The sequence below is a fragment of the Papio anubis genome, chromosome 8 (genome assembly GCF_008728515.1).
Source record: "Papio anubis isolate 15944 chromosome 8, Panubis1.0, whole genome shotgun sequence".
NCBI lineage: Eukaryota > Metazoa > Chordata > Mammalia > Primates > Cercopithecidae > Papio > Papio anubis.
The window spans coordinates 96,131,198-96,140,497 of record NC_044983.1 but is presented as its reverse complement, the minus strand read 5'-3'; the positions used below and the strand labels follow the sequence as shown (position 1 = coordinate 96,140,497).

The window sequence follows — 9,300 nt, the reverse complement described above, 5'->3', positions numbered from 1 at the left end:
ACTCCTGACCTCAAGGGATCTGCCCACCTCAGCCTCCTGAAGTAGGATTACAGGCATGAACCACTGCAACTGGCCCCTAAGTAACTTCTAAATAATCATTTCAGGGTGAAAAGTCCTAATGAGTTTTTAAAAAGTCTTTTATCTTTCTTTTTTATGCTACCATAGAGAAAGTTCACTAGGAAATATCTGAATCTACAAATGTAAATTCTTTGTAATAGTAAATGTACAAGAAAAGTGTATTTGAGTTGGGTGAATAGGCAGCAAGTGTGCAGAGTTGGGAAAGCGAGCCAGAGGCTAATCAGAATGACACAACACAAGCTCTGACTTCTTACCTTCTCTCCAGACTTGTTTCTCCAGTTGCCTACAGACCTGCAATTGAACAACCTTGCTTCATCTTCAACTTTGCATTTCAAAAACTTAGCTCATCACTTCCTCAGCCCCATCTCTCTATTCTTGGCCTCAGCCAAAAGGCTTCCTGTCATAAATAATGTGTTTATTACACCATAATCAGCCCAGCACAACAGGCTGGTCGCCTTGCAGTCATTTTTTCACTCTTTCCTCTCCTTCTCTTTTACTCTAAATCCATCAGTCAGTCCTGATGAGGCTTTCACGCTGGGCCCACTTTGCTCCAATATCCTTAGTCACTACCATCAGCTTCGGCCATGTTACCTCATGCCAAGATTACTGCCGCAGTCTTCTGTCAATTTCTCCTGCTGCAGTTCATTCCACACAGAGCTCCCACAAGAGCCATCAAACTTTGTTTTCATCTCTAATTTTTATTTGCATAAGCTTTTATGGATTCCCCAATGTCTGTCAAATAAAACCCAAGCTCCCTTTGCTATCCAAACGTTTTTACCAATAGGGGTACTCTTAATCTTCATCTTTTGTTATTTCTTGATGGGACCCCTCTGTTTTAGTCAAGCTAATTTGCTGGTCCCGTTCTCCAATGGCGTTGTGCCTACACACACATCTTTGCACAGGCCATTTCCTCTGTCCGGAAAACTATGACCCCTCTTGATTTCCACCCCTCAACTCTGGTTTCTTCCTCTCCTTCCAAATCTTGTTAAACACTCACCTCTTCCCACGCTTTATAATAGATCTCATTTGGCTATAAACAATTCACAATCTCCCTGGCATCAGTATACATTTCTGTAATTAATTTCCATGTGTTTATATTATTCTGTAACAATGTCTTTGGTTTTACATGTGTATTATTTCCTTAAAAGAATATATAAAGTTTTTGGTTGGGCACGGTGGCTCGTGCCTGTAATCCCAGCATTTTGGGAGGCCAAGGCAGGTGGATTACTGGAGGCTAGGAGTTTGAGACCAGCCTGGCTAACATGGTGAAACTCCATCTCTACTAAAAATACAAAAGTGCCTGTAGTTCCAGTTACTCTGGTGGCTGAGGCATGAGGATTGCTTGAGCCCAGGAGGCAGAGGTTGCAGTGAGCCGAGATCATGCCATTGCACTCCAGCCTGCACGACAGAGCAAGACTGTCTCAAAAAGGAAAAAAAAAAAAAAAAAAAAAAAAAGGCTATATAAAGTTTTTAGAGAAGAGTTTTACCAGAAAAATTTAATCCCTCCTAAGTTCCAGTAACCTCACCAGTAAAATGGCCACAAAATGCTTTACAGAGTAGGGGGCTTAGGAAGATCAAATAAATTGACATCAATAGAAACTTTGCAGATTGGGCACAGTGGCTCACACCTGCAATCCCAGAATTTTGAGAGGCTGAGGTAGAAGGATCACTTGAGGCCAGGAGTTTGAGATCAGTCTGGGCAACTCAGGTCTCCAAAAAGAAAAAGAAAAATGTTTTACAAACTTTAAAGCACCAACAAATGCACATTCCCTTTGTTTTCTTTTCTTTTCTTTTTCTTTTTTTTTTTTTTTTTGAGACAGGGTCTTGCTCTGTCACCCAGGTCGGGGTGCAGTGGAATGATCTCGGCCCACTGCAGCCTCAACCTCTCGTGCTCAAGCGATCCTCCTGAGGAGTTGGAACTACAGGCTTATGTCACCATGCCCAGCTAATTTTGTCTATTTTTTGTAGAGACGAGGTCTCACTATGTTGCCCAGACTGGTCTCCAACTCCTGGACTCTAGTGATCCTCCTGCCTCAGCCTCCCAAAGTGCTGGGATTCCAGTGTGAGCTACCACGTATTTTTTGGTAATGACAAGGTAAGCACTTGACTAACAAATGTTGACTAAGAGACAGATACGTGTCAACTTAGTGATTCAACGAGATTATAAGATGAAGAGCATACATTATGGCATAAGCAGCATCACTTCATAAACTGCAATCACAGCACAGCAAGCAGCCTAGTGATTCAAACATACTGAATGTCTATGACTTACAAAACAAGTTAATGGGACTCCAGATAGAGGCTAATGAATCAAAAACCTCACATAAATCACTGTTTCTATGAAAGTAATTCATTATATTTATTCAATTATGAGGGACTACTTGAAAAGCATAACATTTGTCCAAATTCCCCCAAGTTCTGATCCTATATTTGAAAGGCATTCAAATTTGCTTATTCAACCTTTTTTGCTTTAGCAAATATTAGCTGTATACCAACTATATACCAAGCTCTATTTTAGGCCCTGGAGACATACCAGTGAAGACAGTTCAAGTTTATGTTCTCAGGGATCTTATATTTCAATCAGATAAGTAGCATTAAATAAACAAAATAATTACAGATTATAGTTAAGTGCTATGAAGAAAGCAGAATGGGGACTGGGTGGGAAGGACTATGGATGGCATATTTAGGGAAGACATCAATGAGGGTGCCTTTTTTGTAGAGACAGGGTCTCACTCTGTCATCCAGGCTGGAATACAGTGGCATGCATGATGAAGGCTCACTGCAGTCTCAAATTCCCAAGCTCAAGTGATTCTCCTGCCTCAGTCCCCCAAGTAGGTGGGACTACAGGCATGTGCCACCACACCCAGCTAACTTTTTAAGAAATTTTTTTAATTTTTTGAGATGGAGTCTCACTCTGTCACCCAGGCTGGAATGCAGTGGTGCGATCTCGGCTCACTGCAACCTCCACCTCCTGGGCTCAAGTGAGCCTCCCACCTCAGCCTCTGAGTAGCTGGGACTACCGGTGTGTGCCACCACACTCAGCTAATTTTAGTATTCTTTTAGTACAGATGGGGTTTCACCATGTTGGCCAGGTAGGTCTCAAACTCCTGGCCTCAAGTGATGTGACCATCTTGGCTAGAATTACAGGTGTGAGCCATTGTGCCCAGACTAATTTTTCCAAATTTTAGTAAGGACGAGGTCTCGCTATATTGCCCAGGTGGGTCTCAAAGTCCTGGGCTGAAGCAATCCTCCCTCCTTGGTCTCCCAGAGTGCTGGGACTACAGGTATGAGCCACCATGCCAGCCAGGATGGAGGATGAAGTAGAGAGGTACAGGAGCCCAGGAGGGAGCGTGCCAGCTGAGAGAAGAGTGAGTGCAAGGGCCCTAGGGCAGCAAAGAGCTGGCTGTGCTAAGAGGTCTATGTGGCTGGAGCCTCCTGATTAAGAAGTCTGGAGCCAGATCACACAAAGTTCGGTGAGCCTTAGGGAGGAGTTTGGATGTTATTCTTTGTGCAATGGAAAACCACTAAAGGAAATTACATAGTATTGAAATTTAAATTGTGTTATTTTTTAAACAGTCATATTTATTATTATATCTTGGGTCACTTCACAAAACTTAACTAGATTTTGTTCAAAATACAAGTTTTTTTTTTTCTTTTTTTTATGGAGACTAGCTCTGTTGCCCAGGCTGGAGTACGGCAGTGCAATCTCTGCTCACTGCAATCTCCACCTCCTGAGTTCAAGTGATTCTCCTGCACCAGCCTCCTGGGATTACAGGCATTGCCACCAGGCCCGGCTAATTTTTGTGTTTTTAGTAGAGATGGGGTTTCGCCATGTTGGTCAGGGTGGTCTTGAACTCCTGACCTCACGTGATCTGCCCGCCTTATTCTCCCAAAGTGCTGGGACTGTAGATGTGAGCCACCATGCCCAGTTCCCAAAACACAAGTTTTGAAAAGAAAAAGGACAAGGTATTTTGAAATGCGAGCTTCCTGCATATGGGCAGGGTGCACTGAGGAGCGGCTGTCATAGGCTCTACTTGCTGTTATTATCACCTGTATTATGAAATTATGATTTTTTGAAATTATTTTTGGAGAGACAGGGTCTCACTACATTGTCCAGGCTGGTCTCAAACTTCTAGCTTCAAGTCATCCTCCTGCCTTGGCCTCCCAAAGTGTTGGGATTATAGGAGTGAGCTACTGTGCCCGGTCAAAATTAGGATTTTTAACATTTCAAATGCAAGCTCTCTCGTTGACTGTCAAAATGGCAGACAAGCCACCTTCAGGTATCTTTTAAAACAGATTCTTAAGACTACACAGTCATAGGAAGGAGACAGTTGATGAACTGATATAAAGTAACCCTTAAAATATGTTAAGAGAAATTAAAAATGCCCTGTGGATAACAATGATGTGCTAACATTACTTGTAAATGCATAAAGTATCTCTGGGATATATAAGAAACTGGTAACATCGGTCACACCTGTGCTGAAGAGACCTGGGTTGCTGAGGGATAGGATGGGAGAGAATTCTTACTATACATCTTTCTGTTGTTTTAGTGTTTTGAAACAGTATGAATTTACCTATTCAAACAAAAAATTTAAATTTTAAATTTTTTCAGTATAGATCCTTATCTGAAAGAAAATGGACAATGTTCCAGAATTGATGAGAAGAAATTTGCATCACTGGGTAAACCATCTATTTTTTTGTTTTTATGTTTTCTTTTTCTTTTGTTTTTTTCCTCAGGAGGCCACACTGAGGAAAAACCGTCTAATTTGAAGGAAGTTTAATAGAACAGTGCAGTGGCTCAGGCATATAATCCCAGAGCTTTAGGGGCATCTCTTGAGGCCAAGTGTTCTAGAGTAGCCTGGGCAACATAGCAAGACCTCCTATCTCTACAAATCAATTTTAAAATTAGCTGGGCATCGTGGCACAAGCCTGTAGTCCCAGCTACTTGGGAGGCTGAGGTGGGAGGATTGCTGGAGCCAGGAGTTCGAGGCTGCAGTGAGCTATTATCACACCACTGCACTCCAGCCTGGACAACAGAGTGAGATCCTGTCTCTAAAAAAAATTAAAAGTGGCTTAAAATCTAGATGTATACTGTCCAATACATTAGTCATTAGCCACATGTGTCTATTTTACTTTAAATCTAAATTAAATGAAATTAAACTAAAAATTCAGTTTCTTGGTCACAGTAGCCACATTTCAGTGTTCAGTAACCATTAGCTACATGTGACTAATGGCTACCATATTGGTCAGCCCAGATATACAATATTTTCATCATCATGGAAAGTTCTATTGAACAGCCTGCTATATACTTAAACAAAATGCCACCAGGGTTACAAACTACCTCTTAAAATTTATTTGACAGGCTGAGCACAGTGGCTCACACCTGTAATCCCAGCACTTTGAGAGGCTGAGGCAGGTGGATCAACTGAGGTCAGGAGTTCCAGACCAGCCTGGCCAACATAGTGAAACCTAGTCTCTTCTGAAAGTACAAAAATTAGCCAGGTGTGGTGGCATGCACCTGTAATTCCAGCTACTCAGGAGCCTGAGGCAGGAGAATCACTTGAACCCAGGAGGTAAGGGTTACAGTGAGTCACTGCACTCCAGCCTGCATGACAGAGCGAGACTCCATCTCAGAATAAATACATAAATAAAACAAAACTTAGTTAACTGAAACAAATTCGAATATATTCCAACACCAATTTTCCTGAGATGATTCACTAAAATGACATTTTGAGGTGTAATCAAAACCCTCAGTACTCAATTTCAAAGGCAGCCAGGGATACCCTGGGAAGGTGCCTACATACACAAATAATTTCATCACTACAAAAAAGCAGTTTGCACTAGTAGACACAGGTAGTTATGGCCTAAGAGTTAAAGAACTATTTTTCTCAATGTAAACTTAAAACTAACATACTTGTTATTTACTGAATTTGGTATTCTGCACTGATTCAATAAATGAGTCAGTAGTACTAACATGATAACAGGGTAAATAATGAGATTGATTATATTCAATTTCTTTAGTACAATTCATCGACTTTTCTCATTTTTGCTATCATTATGAATTCATCACCTCCCTACTTAAAGCATTTCAACTAACTATAGCCATCATTTTCCTTTTGATACACAGTTTAACAGAATTTAGTCAATGGGTGTCCCATTAAACTGGCTTCCGTATTCTTCCATTATTTTCAACACTGTTATTTTTATTTTTATATTTATTTATTTATTTATTTGAGATGGAGTCTCGCTCTGTCACCCAGGCTGGAGTGCAGTGGCATGATCTTGGCTCACTGCAATCTCCACTTCCTGGGTTCAAGTGATCCTCCCACCTCAGCTTCCTGAGTAGCTGGGACTACAGGCACACACCATCACAACTGGCTAATTTTTGTATTTTTAGTAGGACAGTGTTTTGCCATGTTGGCTAGTCTGAACTCGAACTCCTGACCTCAAATGATCCTCCTGCCTCAGCCTGGGATTGGGATTACAGGCGTGCTGTAAAATGCTGGGATTACAGGCGTGAGCCACCATACCAGGCCCCAACACCATTACTTTCAGAAAGTACTTGCTTTCTGGCCCAAACAAAAGGTTCCAAGACTCACCTGTGCTTCCCTAGACCCAGACATGGAATCAGCCATTTTTCTGAGGTATGTTGGTTCTTTTAAGTGAAAAATGGTTTTAGACCTTAAAATTTAGCCAGCAGGAGTGCATATGATCAGGCTCACGTTGGTGGTGTAATATTGCTCCTTGACAATTTCATTGAACAAAGTTAGAAAAGACATATTCTATTAAATGTTATTAGTTTGTATTAATATTTTCAACTTAGTTCTTACGTTACTGCATGTCTACTCCAATTTTTTATTCTTCTTCCAAGTTATAATTGTAATTCTCTTTCTTTATAATTCAATGAAACATGAATTATCACTCTAAATAAAAATGTTAAATTCTTAACAAAGTTAGCATAATCCCTTCTTTTATTTGGCAATATAAAAAAGCATGAAATAGTAATGCAATTATTAACACTAACAGTAAAATACTGAATAACGTTCAAATTATTTGCTTTTCTCTTATAATGTATCTCACTAAGGATGACCAAACCAATGATTTTGTCCCTCACAAGAAGTCTTCATTTTGTTTGCTTACTGAATACTTCACGAATGTGCGGTTCCATCCTCTTAGTTCACATGAGAGCACTGGCAGGCAAACAACTGACACCTCTGAGTTCTTAGACGGGAATGGCTTTCAGCGTCTCAATTTTCCTCTTCAGAGGCTAGGACTTTTTAAAAATGCAAATTATCTTATCAATAGTTAAATGGCAGATAGGCTACCTTCACATTATCTTTTAAAAATAGATTTTTATATGGAAGGAAATGAACAATGTTCCAAAATTATTCATGACAAGGAAATGGTATAATGTAGGTAACCTGAGGTAATTCTAATTAACAGTAGGTTATCATTCAGACAATACAACTATAGATTTGCAAGACAGAGACACACTGGACAGGTACCTACACACAACATTCTGTCATGACAATCATTCGACACACACTTGTCAGGACATAGGCCATTACCACCATTCAGCGTAAACATATTTTCTTGTTCAGCCTGTGAAGGAGCCAAAAGAAAGATTACTAGAAGGAAGTTATTCATACCTGGTTGGCTTCCTAGAAGAGAAAACAAACCAACGAACCATAGTTACAGGAGCTGTCCCATAATTAGTAATACAAAGCTGGAACTGATTTTGTCATTTAATCTGATAGGTAGGTCATTTATGACTCACAAGAGCTGCCTGGCACCTCTGTCATGGCCTATCCCAGAGAAGGCAGTGCTACCACTCAGCACACTGCTAGTGAGCCTGGACCTGTGTCTGGCTGTGAGCCGACCTTATTTGGGCCTCACTAGGCTCCATGAGCTGTTGTTTTAAGCAATAGGGCTCCTTAAGTGGTGACTATTATCATTTTTTTTATTTTTCATTTTATTTTATTTTATTTTTTCTGAGACAGTTTCACTCTTTTGCCCAGGCTGGAGTGCAGTGGCGTGATCTCGGCTCACTGCAACCTCCGCCTTCCGGTTTCAAGCAATTCTCCTGCCTCAGCCTCCTGAGTAGCTGGGATTACAGGTACCCGCCACTGTGCCCGGCTAATTTTTGTATTTTTAGTAGAGATGGGGTTTCACCATGATGGCCAGGCTCATCTCCAACTACTGACCTCAAGTGATCCACCCACCTTGGCCTCCCAAAGTGTTGGGATTACAGGCGTGAGTCACTGCGCCCGGCTTTATTTTTTATTTTGAGACAGGGTCTCACTGCGTCTCCCAGGCTGGAGTGCAGTGGTGTGATCATGGCTCACTGCAACCTCCACCTCCTGAGCTCAAGCAACCCTCCCACTTCAGCCTCCCAAGTAGCTGGGACTACAGGTGTGCACCACCACACCTGGCTAATTTTTGTATTTTTTGTAGAGATGGGGTTTCACTATGTTGCCCAGGACAGTTTGGAACTTCTGGGCTCAAGCAATCCACCCACCTCAGCCTCCCAAAGTGCTGGGATTATAGGTGTGAGCAACAGTGCCCAACTCCAGCTCTTTTAAAAAGCCCAGATAAAATCACTGATATTTGAGATATGTTGCCTAAAGGGTGCACCACCATCAGTTTCTGTAGATTTCGTAAGCTTTATGTTAAATTTAGTTCTCAACAGGAATGCCACTAGTACATTACAATTTGCCATTATTTATTTTTCTTCGGAGATAGAGTCTCGTTGTGTTGCCCAGGCTGGAGTGCAATGGTGTGATCTCGGCTCACTGCAACCTCTGCCTCCCAGGTTCAAACGATTTTCGTGCCTCAGCCTCCCAAGTAGGTGGGACTACAGGCGAGAATCACCATGCCTGGCTAATTTTTGTATTTTTATTAGAGACAGGGTTTCACCATGTTAGCGAAGCTGGTGATATGCCATTATTAGGAGTTGACAAAAGAGGCTGGGCATGGTGGCTCATGCCTGTAATCCCAACACTTTGGGAGGCTGAGGAGGGTAGATTGCTTGAGCCCAGGAGTTTGAGACCAGTCTGAGCAACATAACAAAACCCTGTCTCTACAAAACATAAAAAATTAGCTGGGCATGGTGGCACTCACTTGTAATCTCAGCTATTCAGAAGGCTGAGTTGGGAGGATCACTTGAGTCTGGGAGGTAGAGGCTGCAGTGAGCCAAGATCGTGCCACTGCATTTCCAGCCCG

The 9,300-nt window shown here is 41.7% G+C and overlaps 1 long non-coding RNA gene across 1 annotated transcript; it reads right to left on the bottom strand.

Annotated features, from left to right (window-relative positions):
* Positions 1-7,031: 7,031 nt before the first annotated feature.
* LOC108587461 lies at positions 7,032-8,096 on the bottom strand. Its single transcript, XR_001906052.3, has 2 exons — positions 7,728-8,096; positions 7,032-7,351 (listed from the first exon to the last, which is right to left on the bottom strand). It is a non-coding gene; the product is annotated as an uncharacterized LOC108587461 (long non-coding RNA).
* Positions 8,097-9,300: the final 1,204 nt, after the last annotated feature.